Below are 15408 nucleotides of genomic sequence, written 5' to 3'. Positions count from 1 at the left end.
TAAAGCATGCCATATTTTCTCCTCTAAATTCTGGTTATCAGCAAGCACTTTTTCTATTAACATCATCAATATAGAAAATCTTACCAGCTTTAATCATGGCAGAACTTTTATTATTACACTGCACTATGTAAATATATTGTTACATTAATATCAATTTGATACTCTGTGATTCATTCACTAACTCCACTACCTACAATTTCAGCTGAGCAGTGGCGAGTAGAGACTGTGTTTAAGAAAAGTAATTTCTGTCCCTAAAACGTATGTGAATCTAAAAAATGTCCCCAGAATTTCCATCCTAAAAAATCTGTGTCCTGTTCTCAGAATAAATTTAATTATTAAAAGTTTCAGGAAAAACAACAATGTTCCAAACCATCACACCGTGTGGGTGTGTAGAACATTGAAAGAAAATAGTTCATTTCTTTTTTAAATTTATTTTCCATTTTCATCATGTAAGAAGCTGTTTATTTAGATTTTTATTAATTTTAGTAGCTTTATATTCAACTTTTAAATCAATAGATTGTTAATATATGAAATATTAATTTTTCATTTTGGGAAAAACTGAAAATAATAATTAGTATTTTAACTATTGCTATTTTTTTTCTCCAATGTTTACTTAGCTGAAAAATTAATCCAAGGTTATTTTCTTTTATTCCTAATTAACCCAGCTTTTTTTTGAGCTGTCTTTTCACAACAAAACAAAAAAAGCCTTTCCTACAAGGGCTCCATGTTGTGTGAGAACAAACAGATATACTGTGTAAAATGGCTCAGTATTTTCATGTGAAGAAACAAGAAAAGAATAAATTGGATTACATCACTTGCATTTCTTTTGTAATGTTATCTACAAATCTAAGTGTGCACTCTTGTTTTCCTCTGAGCATGGGCAAGCCCTGATAGAAAAACTCAACCCACTCACGCTGCTGCTAGCTACCACATTACAAGCGTAGATAGCTTGACTATATGTGATAAGTGACAGGGTTCCCTGCTGACCCTTCATTTGCAGTTAATTGCATTTTGAATGTTTGCAAAATTTCTGTTTTTTTTTTTTTTTTTTTTTTTTTTTTTGTTGTTGTTTTTTGTTTTTTCCCTACTTATTTTTGAAATTATTTATTGTGTTGTTTTTGTCTGCATAGACAGATAGATGGATAAGGAGTGGACATACACTTATGTAAATCCTCATTTGATGTTTATGTTTTCACCATACTACTCTAATATTTTATATTTGTGCTAAGCCGATTTGTTTCCCTTAATCCCTTTTTGAAGCTCCTTATTCAGCAGTTTACTGCAGGTCTTTTTACTCCTGCTGTGCCTATTATTAAATAGCACTTGATTTTGCACACATATATTTTTCTTCTTATGCTCTTTGTTTTCTCTAATGATTGTTCTCCCCTGCACTTCTCCCAGATTTCACCCAGTTTGCTTCAAAATCCATTTTACGGTCCGTGTATTGCGTTGTCTAATGATCATAGGCTCAGATTCTTTAAAAAGATTCACCTTTTAGTAAACAGCAGATTCAACTTTTTAGTAAAAAGCAACCAAGAAAAACATCTGTTGATCTTCTGCCTTAAAATATTCAACATTAAGCATCATTTCCATTTTTCTTTTGTCTGCTATGCCCTGAGACACTGCAGAAATGTCTTTCTCGGCACAGTCATTATGTACAGGTTCACACATGCCAATATAAATATGCAGAACCGAAGGAGATTTTAGTGAAAATACAATCATGCTCAAAAAGTCCGATGTGCTGTGTGGCAACTCATACAGAATTCTTCTCCTTGCCATTAGGCCCCTGGTTTATTTAAAGAAGGCTGGGAGAACTGCTTGGAAGCAGGAACAGTGAGGAGGATGTACAAGGCCTAGGCCACTGTCAGCTTGCTCAAACACTTTATATACCTGTTTCAGTTGCGTTTTTATTTGACTAGAGCATGTCAGGGAAGGTAAGGAAATAGGGCCTCTACATTGCTGTTATTACCATCTACAGTAGAATATTACCCTCCAAAAAGCACAAATATTTTTAGTTTGTTTTACTGATGACATCTAATATGAACCTTTTGGTGGCTGATGCACAGCTGTGACACTTGCCAAATGCAGTTTTAGCACATCTACACTCTCTTACAACAGCACAATTCCACTTCAGCGAACACTCCACAGCCACTTTTTCAGGTGATAAATCCCAGCTTAACATGACATCGTGGTTTTTGTTTGGTTAGTTGGTTGGTTTTTTGTTTTGTTTTGTTTTGTTGTTGTTGACTTTTTTAGTTAATTCAGAATTTCCTGCTCAAAATCAGCTTTGGATTCTGTTATTTTCTGCACATCATATAAGACAAGGATATAAAAATGAGAAAGTATTCAGAAAGCAGTAACTTGATTTAGCTACTATATGGAGTAGATGAGAATATTCATATTGCCCCTGTCTCCACTGCTACTGTATACTACCTTTGTGTAAAATCAGTTTGCAGTTCAAATATCTGATCCTGCAAGGTGCAGATCATCTTCAGTTATCAGCAGGCAGCTTTACAGGTTTTCATAATAAATGCTTAACACTACCAGTCTTTGGTCCTACAGAGCTATGAAGAAATATTAGTTTTCTTCCCAGTGCTTTAATTTCTTGCTTACAAATGTAGATTTTTTTTTAAATCAAAAAACAAATCTTAATTACAGACAAAGTAATGAAAATCAAAAACACACATACAAAAAGCAAGAAGTATAAAATATATATTATCCTGTGCACAGCCTTCTTGTGCAGCAGACATATTAACATTAGTATTCAGATCTATGGAACAGAATGCTATTATTAAAGTAACTGAAGAGTTTTTAATATTATAAATATGTATGACTTTATAGAACAGTAAGGAAATATATTCTGCTCAAAGTTCTCCTAATGCTGAATATATTAATAAAACTTACAGCATTTTTTGTACAAGTGCTATAAATTATCCACTTTAAAATTAGATAAAAGCTATTTGAGAAATAATTATGAGTATATGTTCATTACATTGGAGTTGGAGGACTGAGAGATAAGGGCATTAGGTCAAGTCTTGCAATCTGCCTCCAGATACTCATTTCCACTATAATGCCTATAAGAACATTATGGCAACAGAATCTCAATGTTTAGAGAATTCTAATTCATTCCCACTCTCTGGCTGTGAGACAGTCATTCCTAGCTAGGGTATGCAAAAACACAAACACTGAATTTTAGCAGACTCAGCTAAGTTGTTCCTCTGTCTCCCTTCCCCCTCTCACCTCGCCTCCCCATACACTGCCTCTTTTCCATCCTGCCTGGTGAAGCCAATCAGCATGCAAGACTTTACAAAGCAGTTAGTAAATGTTGATTCAGACTGCAGTATTTACTTAATAATGGCATTGCTTTATCCTTGCTTTTAAGTTAATCACAAACAATCCTCCTCCAATCCTTGCCAGGAAGCCTCCCTTAAGTCCATTGCAAATCATAGACATAATCTGTGCAAATAATTAATCTGCCTGAATCTTATTCCAGCAACACCTGCACCAACACTGATTACCAGATGTGTAATTGCATTTTGCTTGTATTTAAATGGATTTGCCTCTGTTTTCTGTAGTGGAGAGTGCCTTACCTTCTTTGTGGTCTAGGGCAGAATTTCTTGACTTTTCCTTGGTTTCCCAATACATGTGAGTACTGACATTAATCAGTCTGAAGTCAAACGAAGAGGATGCACCCTGTCCAGCTTGCACTGAAATCAAAGGTCGTGTGGATTGACAAGAGGCAAAATCAGTCTCTAATGAGCTCAATAATAAATGTGATTCAACTCTACACTGCTTCCCATTGGTCCAGAAATTTAACACATAAACTGCTTTCATTAAGAAATTCTCCTTGAGAAAATATAAGTCAGATCACTCAATTAATGTTTTACATGGGAACAAAGCTTTAATTATTTTTCTGCCTACTAACTTCAACCAAATGGCTGAGGTTAATGCTCCTCACAAAACATACTTGGGATGTACATACGTATACAGATACATATACATGATGTAATACATATGAATGCACATACAGGCCATGTACAATATTGAAAATAGTGAGTTTTCTCCTCAGTTCTTTTCCTCATTATCTATACTTTAGAGAGAAGGAGCAAGTTCAGCTTGAAGCAAATGATCAGCACAGTGTCTACTGGTGTTTTTGATTTACTTCAGTCCTAAATAATCTTTGGTCTTTAACCGAGTTATATTCATTTGTTATGCCTAAGCAACTATTTTTTTGGTGATATAAATCTAATACTGCATAATACTCTACAATAATGTATAATCTAAAAGCTGCAGCAAGTTAGTGGAAGAAGAACCTGAAACCAAAGGAGTTACCTGTAATTTTACTTGTTATGAGTGTATACGTAATAATGTAATACATAATATACATACTTTAGTCATGAACCAGTCCAGTCAACAGCTCCTATTCTATCCTACTTGAGATTATTCTCCTCCACTTCCCTCCCATTTCCTTCCATCCTCTTTTCTCTCCCGCCCATTCTCCTCTTCCCTCCCATTCTCCTCTTCCCTCCTCTTCCCTCCTCTTCCCTCCTCTTCCCTCCTCTTCCCTCCTCTTCCCTCCTCTTCCCTCCTCTTCCCTCCTCTTCCCTCCTCTCCTCTCCTCTCCTCTCCTCTCCTCTCCTCTCCTCTCCTCTCCTCTCCTCTCCTCTCCTCTCCTCTCCTCTCCTCTCCTCTCCTCTCCTCTCCTCTCCTCTCCTCTCCTCTCCTCTCCTCTCCTCTCCTCTCCTCTCCTCTCCTCTCCTCTCCTCTCCTCTCCTCTCCTCTCCTCTCCTCTCCTCTCCTCTCCTCTCCTCTCCTTTCCTCTCCTCTCCACTCCTCTCCTCTCCTCTCCTCTCCTCTCCTCTCCTCTTCTTCTTCCTTCTCTCATTCTTTTCCCTTTTCTAAATCATCTTGTCTATATAGCAGTGCTGAAAAGTGATGTTTTTTTTGTTTGATTGTTTATTTTAGTTTTTTTGTTTGTTTGTTTTTGTTTTGTTTTCCTGAAAGGCAGAAGCATAATAAATCACATTCACTTCTATATGATCACAGATTTTCTCTGCAGTACTTTGACCTGCAGTCATGATCTTATAAATTAACAAAAGCTAATACCCTGAATTTTCAATGTTATTTCAGACCCATGCATTCCAATTTGGGGCCAATCTTATAGTTAGTTTTATTTTTTCTTCTTTTCAAAGCATTGATGCTGTATTGCATAATATGTCTGGTATTATTTGCAGTTTCAGGTAATTGCAGAAATGAGTGTCTTAGCTTGAGCACACTTCTCTTACACATAATAACTTAAATGAGGCAATGAGATAAATTGGATAAAGACAAGGAATATTTTTATCTTCAGCACGGGTTTTAAAGGTGACTTTAACCCTATGTCTGTAGGGGAAGGCAGACCAAAACAAACTAATTTATTTAATGAGATTAAAAATAATCTAAACCAACAACATAAACTAAAAGAATACATGAGAACACAAAGTTAGGTAGGAATTCAACTAAAAAATATCTGGGACTGATACAGCTGCAGAACAGAACAGTTTCCCTTTGGTCACAGCAGCAAGCATTTTGTTGTTTAAAAAGTTCAAAGACGATGCCCTCAGAAATACAGTTTGAATTTAGGGTGGTCCTCTGTGGAGCCAGGATTTGATTATCCTTCTGGAATATTCTATGATTGTAAAATTTATATGCTTCAGCAATATTGTTAAACAAAACAGACTTTTAAATCTGAGAAGAAAAGATTGGATGTGTCTTCATCACCTCCAGTAAACTAAAGAAAGGGAAGCACTGTTCTCCCAAATAAAAATTGTATATTTAGTTTTATTAGAAGATACTAATTTATGGTTATTTATCAAAATGCTAACATCTGAACTCCAAGCCTCCATAAATAGCTGTCCTTAGGAAGTCATTAATATCCACTGACCAGAAAATCATCAGAGATAAGTGATATGAAAAAGGACAAAGCAGAACCAATAGCATTAGAAGTACAATCAAAATGACTGGGATGTATTCTATCATTTGAAGTAAACATAATAATGCACTCAAACATTTTCATTAATTCCAATTTGACTGGCCCAAAAACAAACACAGTACCAAAGGTGCGGCCTCACCAGAGCTGAGGGCAGGGAGATTATTACCTCCCTGCTCCTGCTTACCACACTATTTCTAATGCAGTCCATGATGCCGTTGGGCTTCTTGGCCACCTGGGCACACTGTTGGATCATGTTCAGGTGAATATCAACCAACACCCCCAGGTCCCTTTCCTCTTCACAGTCATCCAGCCACTCAGCCCCAAGCCTATAGTTCTGCATGGGGTTATTGTAGGACCCAGCACTTGGCCTTGCTGAACTGCATTCCAGACACCTCAGCCCAGCAATCTAGCCTATTCAGGTCCCTCTGAAAGGCCTCCCTACCCTCAGGCACATCAACACCACCTCCCAACTTGGTGTCACCTGCAAACTTACTGAGGGAACACTCAATCCCCTCATCTAGGTCATCGATAAAGATATTAAACAAGATGTGCCCCAGTACTGACCTCTGGGGGACACCATTTGTAATGGGTGGCCAGCTGGACTTACCTCTTAACTGCTACGCACTGGGCACAGCCCTCTAGCCAGTTCCTTACCCAGAGAAGGATATACCTGTCCAGGCCACATGCAGCCAGTTTCCCCAGGAAAATACTGTGAGAGAGCATGTCAAAGGCTTTGCTGAAGTCTAGGGAGACTGCATCAACAGCCTTTTTCTTGTCAACCAGTCTGGTCACCCATTCATAGAAGGAAATGAGGTTGGTCAAGCACGACCTGCCATTCATAAACCTGTGCTGGCTGGGCCTGATCCCCTAGATGCCATGTATGCACCATGTAATCTCACCCAAGACAATCTGCTCCATAACTTTCCTGAGATCAGGCCTGTAGTTCCCTGGATACTCCTTACAGCCCTTCTTGTAGATGGGAGTCACATTGGCAAGCCTCCAACCCTCTAGGTCCTCTCCAGATGGACAATGGAACATTCCCAACAGGAATGTTGATAGATGGAGGAAAGCTGCATGGTAATCACCTCCACCAGTTCCTCAGCACCCAAGGGTGGATCCTGCCTGGTCCCATGGACTTGTGTCAGTCCAGATGGAGAAGGAGCTCTCTAACTGTTTCTACCTGAATGACCAGGGGTGTATTCTGTGTTCCCTCACAGACTTCCAGGTCAGGGCATAAAGTGACCTAAGGATTACTGATCTGCCTATTAAAGGCAGATGTAAAGAAGGTATTGAGAACTTTAGCCTTTTCCATATCATCTATGGTCACATTCCCTGCTGCATAAAGTAAAGTATGGATGGAAATTCTCCACTGGGGTAGAAATTCTCCATGGGTGTAGAAATTCTCCTTGGAGTGTATACAGGGAAGACCACAAAGATGATCAGAGTACTAGAGAATCTATTATATTAAGAAAGGTTGAAGCAGAAAGGCTTATTTGTTCTGTAGAAGAGGAGGCTCCAGGGAGACCTCATTGTGGTCTTCCAATACTTTAATGGGAGCTTATAAACAAGAGAGAATCATAGAATCATAGAAAAACAGAATCACTCAGGTTGGAAAAGACCAACCATGAACTAAACATATTACTTTAACAACCCTCTGCTAAATCACGTCCTTGAGCATCACATCCAAACAGTTTTTAAACACATCCAGGGATGGTGACTCAACCACCTCCCTGGGGAGACTATTCCAGTGCCTAACAACCCTTTCTGTAAAGAAGTGTTTCCTGATATCCAAACTAAACCTACCCTGGTGCAACTTAAAGCCATTTCCCCTTCTTCTGTCACATGTCACCAGTGAGAAGCAACCAGCCCCACTCTCTCTGTAGTCACCTTTCAAATATCGGAAGAGAGCAAAAAGGTCTCCCTTCAGCCTCTTTTTCCCCAAACTTCTCACATGGTTTGATAGTAAAGAATGTCTTTAAGCTAAAAGATGGGAGGTTTAGGTTTGATGTAAGGCAGGAAGTCTTTACTCAGTGGGTGGTGAGGCACTGGAACATGTTGCCCAGAGAAGCTGGAGATGTGCCATCTCTGGAAGCATTTAAAGCCAGGTTGGATGGGGCCCTGGGCAGCCTGATTGGCAACCCTGCAAACAGGAGGGGGCTTGGAACTAGATGGTCTTCAATGTCTCTTTCAACTCAAACCATTCTATGAACTCAATTACCTTCTTCTTGTCCTTTTAGAAGATAAAAGTTACTTTTTCTGTTCTTCAGTCTTCAAGTCCTTCTGAAAACTGTCACAGTCATTAGAAGATTACCATGAATGACCTTGCAATAATATCTGCCAATTCCTTCAGCACTCATGGGTGCATCCTTTCCATGAATAGTGCATACATAGGCTTAGGTATGCATATCTATTTTGCTTGATTACTCCCTGACAACATCCTCTGACACTTAGTGTATGCCCCAGACTTTCCTCTTCATTTATTTCCAGGATTTTGAATTCCTGCAAACAAGTCTTGCTAGTAAAAGACAAGATGAAGTTATGCAGTATTTTTTAGGTCCTGTACCAGCAAGGCCACTGTACCACTGTGAACCAACTGGTCCATATTGTCCCATGTATTCCTTTGGCTGTATATGCATTTCCTGTTTGCCTTGATGTCCCTTGCCAGATACAAATCCAAGTGGGATTTGGCTTTCATAACCACATCTCTGCATGCTTGGATGTATCTGTATTCCTCCCAGACTCTTTCTACCTGCTTCCACATTAACCATATGAATTTGTCAAGGATCTCCTTTTTTATGTGTGTGAGCTTTCTAGTATTTTTGAGTCACAGCCTGCTCATTGGGAAGGACTGCTCTTGAGCTTAGAAGGCTCAAGACTATCCAGTTTTCTTGGGTCCCTCTTTTTCTAGAGACCTATCACATGACACTCTTTCAAGCAGATCATTGCAGAGGCTGACGTCTGCTCTGCTGAAGATCAAGTCTGTGATCTTGCATTCTTCTCTGCTCTGCCCACACAAGAACCTAAATTTCACCTTTTCATTTTTACTGCAATCAGGGCTGCCTTCTGCTTTTACATTCCCATCCACAGGGATGGTTATCAGACAGTGGTTACAAAACTGTGGATTTTTTGAGGACATGTGTTGAAACTATAATAGAAAAAATGCAACAGAAAAATATTTCTTCAGGTTTTCCTTGGTCTTGGTGTCTGTAAAGCCTAGTTAGCCTTTGAAAACATCATTATAAAATTGATTTTTTTTTAAAAAAGATATTTCACATATGTTTGAACAATATCCTTACTCATAATTTCATTCTCTCTGACTCAGAATTCTTTGGATTTTCTAATCATTCATACCTACATACAATGGAAAATTTTCCCTTACAGAGACAGCAGAGACATGATGAATTTGCTAACACAAATATGACAAAGACAACCATACAAATGAGACAACATGGCTAAAAAAGAATGTAAGTGCTTCTTGACTGCACAGCATTCATTCATTCATTTCTTGCTGGATATTTTTCTGTAGCATTGTGTTTTATCTGCACTCACATCCAAAGAAGATGATATTTTCCTTTGCTTTCATGTGTGCTTGCATGTCTCTGTACTACTCATGGAAGGTACAGTTCTCATGTATCTGTTGGATGACTGAAGAATATCAGTCTGAACTATTTCTTCATTTATATATAATAGAACATTGTTCTTGGAACTGAGAAAATAAATCCTCTCTTGACTTCCAGGAAACAAGACTGGACTAACTAGCAGGAATCCAAAATTCCTGTGAAATGCATATAGTTTTCACTCAGCTAAAATGAACTGAAAACCAACCACAAGTTTCCCAAAATAGACTGTCAAAATGCTAATTACGCTAATACAAATTCATCCCTACCTTCAGTGAGACTATTTTCTGCTCCTCTGACCTTCCCCCTCCCTTTACTTGCATTTTAACTTACCTTTTTCTTTTCTTTTTGTTGCTTCACTTCACCTTTCCTTTCCTTACCTTGCCTTTTCTCCCCCATTGGATAAAATTTGCAATTATTTCTGTAGATTAAAATTTCTTACTAGAAATTTCTGTGGATTGCACTCTGTTTCTCCCGTTTCTCATTGCTTTGTAGGCTGCTACATCATTCATGTGTTTGCAGTTGCTTATCTTGATTAAAACTTCAGATTCAGGTTTTAATCCCTCTACTGACTGTCTGGGAAAAAGGAAACATAACACCATTTTTAATGCAGGAATATAGGAACTATAGGTCAGTCAGTCTTACCTCTGTACCCTGCAGGATCATGGGGCAGATCCTCCTGGAAACTATGCACATGGAAAATGAAGATGTAAATGATGGCAGCCAACTCAGCTTCATTACAGGCAAATAGCACATGGCAAATTTTGTGGCCTTCCCTAACAAGTAGATGATATTGCAGGCTATCCCCATGGACAGTATGATGAGCTAGCAGGGATGAAGTCCAGCATGGCTAATTGGGTAACTTTTGCTGAGGCTCCAGGAGATAAATAGAATTTACCTTTTGTAGAAGAAGGACAAGCAACTTGGAGAGAATAAAAACAGTTTGCTAGGATATGCAAGGAGAGAATTAGGAAGGCAAAAGCCCAGGATCAGCTCAACCTGACCTCTACAGAAAAAGATGACAAAAAAATGTTTTTTCAAATAAATTAACAATGAGTGAGGACCAGGGAAACTCTCCATCCTCTACTGGGTAAAACACAGAATGTGATATTTAAGGATAAGGAAAAGGCTGAGGTTCTCAATGTCTTCTTCACATATGTCTTTAGCACTCTGATCACTTATCCTCACGGTATGCAACCTCTTGCTTGACCTGTAAGTCTGGGGTGGAGAGCAATATAAATTCTCCATGATTCAGGTGAAAACAGTTAATGACATGCTACTCCACCTAAACTGACACAAGTCCCATGCAGCCACATAGGATCAGCAAAAGGGTGCTGAGGGAACTGGCAGAGTTGATTATCAATTTCTTTTTCCACCATCTATCAGTGTTCCTGGTCAACCGGAGAATTCCAAAACAGCTGGAGACTTGCTAATGTGATGCCCATCTACAAGAAGGGTCATAAGAAGGATCCGTGGAGCTATATGCCTGTCATAGAATCATAGAATCATAGAATTACCCAGATTGGAACAGACCTTGAAGATCATCATGTCCAACCACAGCCTAACCAGTACCCTAACTCTAAAAACCCCCCACTAAATCATATCCCCGAGTACCACATCCATACAGCTCTTAAACACATCCAGGGATGGCGATTCAACCACCTCCCTGGGGAGCCTATTCCAGTGCCTAACTACCCTTTCTGTAAAGAAGTTCTTTCTAATATCCAACCTAAACTTGCCCTGGTGCAACTTGAGGCCATTTCCCCTCGTCCTGTCACATGTCACTAGTGAGAAGAGACCTGCCCCATTCTCACTGTAAGAACCTTTCAGGTACTGGAAGAGGGCGATAAGGTCTCCCCTCAGCCTCCTTTTCCCCAGACTGAACAGCCCCAGCTTTCTTAGCCTCTCCGCGTAGGGCTGATTCTCCAAGCCCTTCACGAGCCTTGTTGCCCTTCTCTGGACCTGCTCCAGTACCTCCATGTCTTTCCTGTTCTGAGGTGCCCAAAACTGAACACAGTACTGGAGGTGAGGCCTCACTAATGCCGAGTACAGGGGCAGGATGACTTCCCTAGTCCTGCTCACCGCATATTCTTGATACAAGGTAGGATGCCATTGGCCCTCTTGGCCACCTGGGCACACTGCTGGCTCATATTCAGCTGACTGTCCATCAACACACCAAGGTCCCTTTCCGTCTGGGAGCTTTCCAGCCACACTTCCCCAAGCCTGTAGGGTTGCCTGGGGTTGTTGTGACCAAAATGCAGGACCCGACACTTGGCCCTATTGAAACTCATTCTGTTAACCTTGGCCCATCAATCAAGTCTATCCAGGTCCCTCTGTACTGCCCTTCTCCCCTCAGGCAGATCAACACTCCCTCCCAACTTAGTGTCATCTGCGAACTTACTGAGGGTGCACTCAATCCCCTCATCCAGATCATCAATTAAGATGTTAAACAGAAATGACCCAAGCACCAAGCCCTGGGGGATGCCGCTCGTGACCGGCCGCCAACTGGATTCCACAGCATTGACCACAACTCAGGTCATTCTGATGTGGAAGACAACCAGGGGATCAGGCCTAGCCAGCATAGCAGGTCCTTCATTTCCTTCACAACCAGGTGACCCGCCTGGTGGCTGAGAGAATGGCTGTTGATATAGTCTACCTAGACTTTAGCAAAGCCTATGACTCTGTCTCCCACATTTTTTTCCTGGAAAAGCTGGCAGCCTATGGTTTAGGTAGTACAATCTTTGCTGGGTAAAGAAATGACTGAAGGTCTTGGCCCAGAGAGTGGTAGTGAATTGTATTAAATCCAGCAGGCAACAGTCATAAGTGGTGATCTTCAGGGGCTGGTCTTGGGGCCTGTCTTGTTTAATGTCATTATTGATGATTTGGATGAGGGCATTGAGTGCACAGTCTGTATGTTTGCAGATAACACCAAGATGAGAGGAAGTGCCAAGCTGCCCAGAGTTAGGAAGGCCCTACTGAGAGAACTAACTAGAGTTGATAGCTAGGCTAGTGGAACGGAGTTCAAGAAGAGCAAGTGCCAGATCCTGCACTGAGGGAAGTGACATTCTTTAGTCTAGGGAAGAGCAGGCTCAGGGAAGACCTCATCTCATTCTCAACAACTATCTGAAAAGAGGTTGTGGTGAGGTTGGGTAAGCCTCTTTTCCCGGACAGCTAGTGATGAGAGGTAATGACCTTGTCTAGATTCTAGGGGAGACTCAAATCGGATATTAGCAAAAACTTCTCTGAAAGGGTGGTTGGGAACTGGAATGGGCTATCCAGGAAAGAGGTCAAGTTTGCATCCCTGGAGGTGTCCAACTTGGAGTTGTGGTTCTTAGGGGCAAAGTCTGGTGGGTAGTATTAGTGGTAGTGGAATGGTTGGGCCAGATGATCTTAGAGGTTTTGGTCATGATTTCATGGTTCAGAAAGGTACATTAATTAGAGATTTTCTAATGTATATCTCATCTTGAAGCCCAGCCAAGAAATTTAAAAGTTTGGTAAATTTCAATCAAAAGGAATATTCTTCAAATGAATCTGGATATTCTTAGCATAATGGGATGGGCTGGAATGGATGTTAAAGACCATTTAGTTCCAACCTCCCTAGCATGGGCAGGGTTGTTTCCCATGAGACCCTACTGCCCATCCAACCTAGCCTTGAACATTTCCAGGGATGGGGCATCCACTACTTCTTTGGACAACCTGTTCCAGTGCTTCACCATCCTCTGAGTAAAAAAAGTTCTCTCTCCCAAGGGCACTGTAGAGTGGGACAATCACTTTGTCAATTTGCTTTCCCTGCTGGTCACTCTCTTTTCACACAGCCCAGGGTACTGTTGGACTTCTGGACTGCAAGCAAGCACTGCTGGCTCATGCCCAGCTTTTCATTCACCAAGACTCCTAAGTCCTTATCATCCAGGCTGCTCTTAATGAGTTCTTCTCCCAGTCAGTACACATATCTGGAGCTGCCCCAATCCAGAAGCAACGCTTTGTACTTGCTCACTTGGTTCATGTGGGCCCACTTCCAAAGCTTGTCTAGGTCCCTTTGGATGGAATCCCTACCTTCTTTTGTATCAGCTATTCAGCTTGGTGTCATTGGCAAATTTGCTGAAAGTATGCTCGATCCCACTGTCTAGGTCATTGACAAAGATGTTAACAAACAATTTTGAATCAATTGAGAATTTCCTCCATTAAAATAATTTAGAAAATCATTTGCATCAGCTTTGAAACTCTGAACAGGGACATTCACAGCTAGATCAGGTCCTTATCCAGCGTTGCCTTGAAAGTCTCCAGGAATGGGGCATCAACCACATCTCTGGGCAGCTGGTTCCAGTGCTGTAAAAGGCTTTTATATATATATATATATATACATATATATATATATATGTAACCTAAATCTACCCTCTTTGAATCTGCACTCTATTAACAGTGTGTCAGTTGATACCAGAACACCATCTCATAATTTCATATGTTACAGAGTTGAGACTCACACCTAAAATCCAGTGGGCAGAAAAACTCTAGATGCACCAGATGGAAAACTTGGAGGCACAATTAATGAGTAAGCAGTATCTAGAAGCTCAAATCAGATCACATAACCTTTTAAGAGTTTTGAAACTCTGTGGAACATGCACATAAGAGGAGCACAGTAGCTTGTCATTCAAATAGAACAGGTATGTAACAGGCATTACTGTACTGACATTACCTACTTTTATTGTAGATTCATTGCACTGATCAGAAACATTACCATCTAATTTTATTGGCAAGGACTACTGTTTCTTCTAATTTAAATGCCTGCTTATTTACTGGTTTAGTGGGAGCTATTAGTAATAGGAGAACGGTTGGACTAGATGATCTTTTAGGTCTTTTCCAACCTTGGTGATTCTATGATTGTATGATTCTAAGATGGAAAATGAAGACTTTTGAAAGCTAAGATTTCATAATGATATTAATGTGTGATATTATAAAATCTGCATTGTTGCTGTCCATACTGATTTTTGTTAACTCAACACTGAAAATAAATAAATTAATTAATAAATAGAACTGTAGGAAAAGCAACTTGCATTTCATTTTTGGAAAGTATTTTAGTGCCAAATCCTTGAAAGGAAACATACTTCTTTATTAAAGTTTGCAGATTATTATGCATTACGGTAGTCCACAGAGGCATTTACTGGATTGTTTAACATGAAATTTTAAAAACATAAATAGATAAATCGGTTAACATCCAGATGCAAATTTCAGATTTGCAACTCAGGTCTGTCTCTAATAAATTTTCTTATATTCCATCCTTATGTGCTTTGACCATCTTCCTCCTGGCAGCATGAGTCAGTAACCATGTTGTCTGAAAAAACTGGCTTATGGAAATTTCATTTCATAAGCTTAGTTTTAATTTTCTTTTGGTATCAGTGCACCATGAAATCTTACTTCCAATTTTACCTACAAGACTGTGGTCTCAGAGAAAAAAATATTTGTTTTCTGTCTGCCATATAGATAATTTTCTTAGTGATGCTAGAAGAGACGGAATGCAGATGCTTCAGGTCTCTTAATTTATTATTATTATTATTTTCTTTTTTAAATTATTCTTACAGTAGTTATGCCAATGTCTTTAGATTTTCTGGTTAAGAAGAGCAATGAGGCAACTTTTTTAATTTTGCAATTTCCAGCTTGCTACATTTTCAGCACTGGTATGTTGGTCAAAATCATGTGGATGTGTTCTTTAAGAGATGGAGGAAATAACTTAATTCTACCAGACACATTTTTTGTACAGAAACTGCCAAGGCATTTTGTAGTCATTATTTCTTCACAACCAGAAGAGAACCAACTTCAGTCTTC

This window comes from Excalfactoria chinensis, chromosome Z, assembly GCF_039878825.1.
Source record: "Excalfactoria chinensis isolate bCotChi1 chromosome Z, bCotChi1.hap2, whole genome shotgun sequence".
Classification (NCBI taxonomy): Eukaryota; Metazoa; Chordata; class Aves; order Galliformes; family Phasianidae; genus Excalfactoria; species Excalfactoria chinensis.
This window is presented reverse-complemented; position numbering follows the sequence as displayed.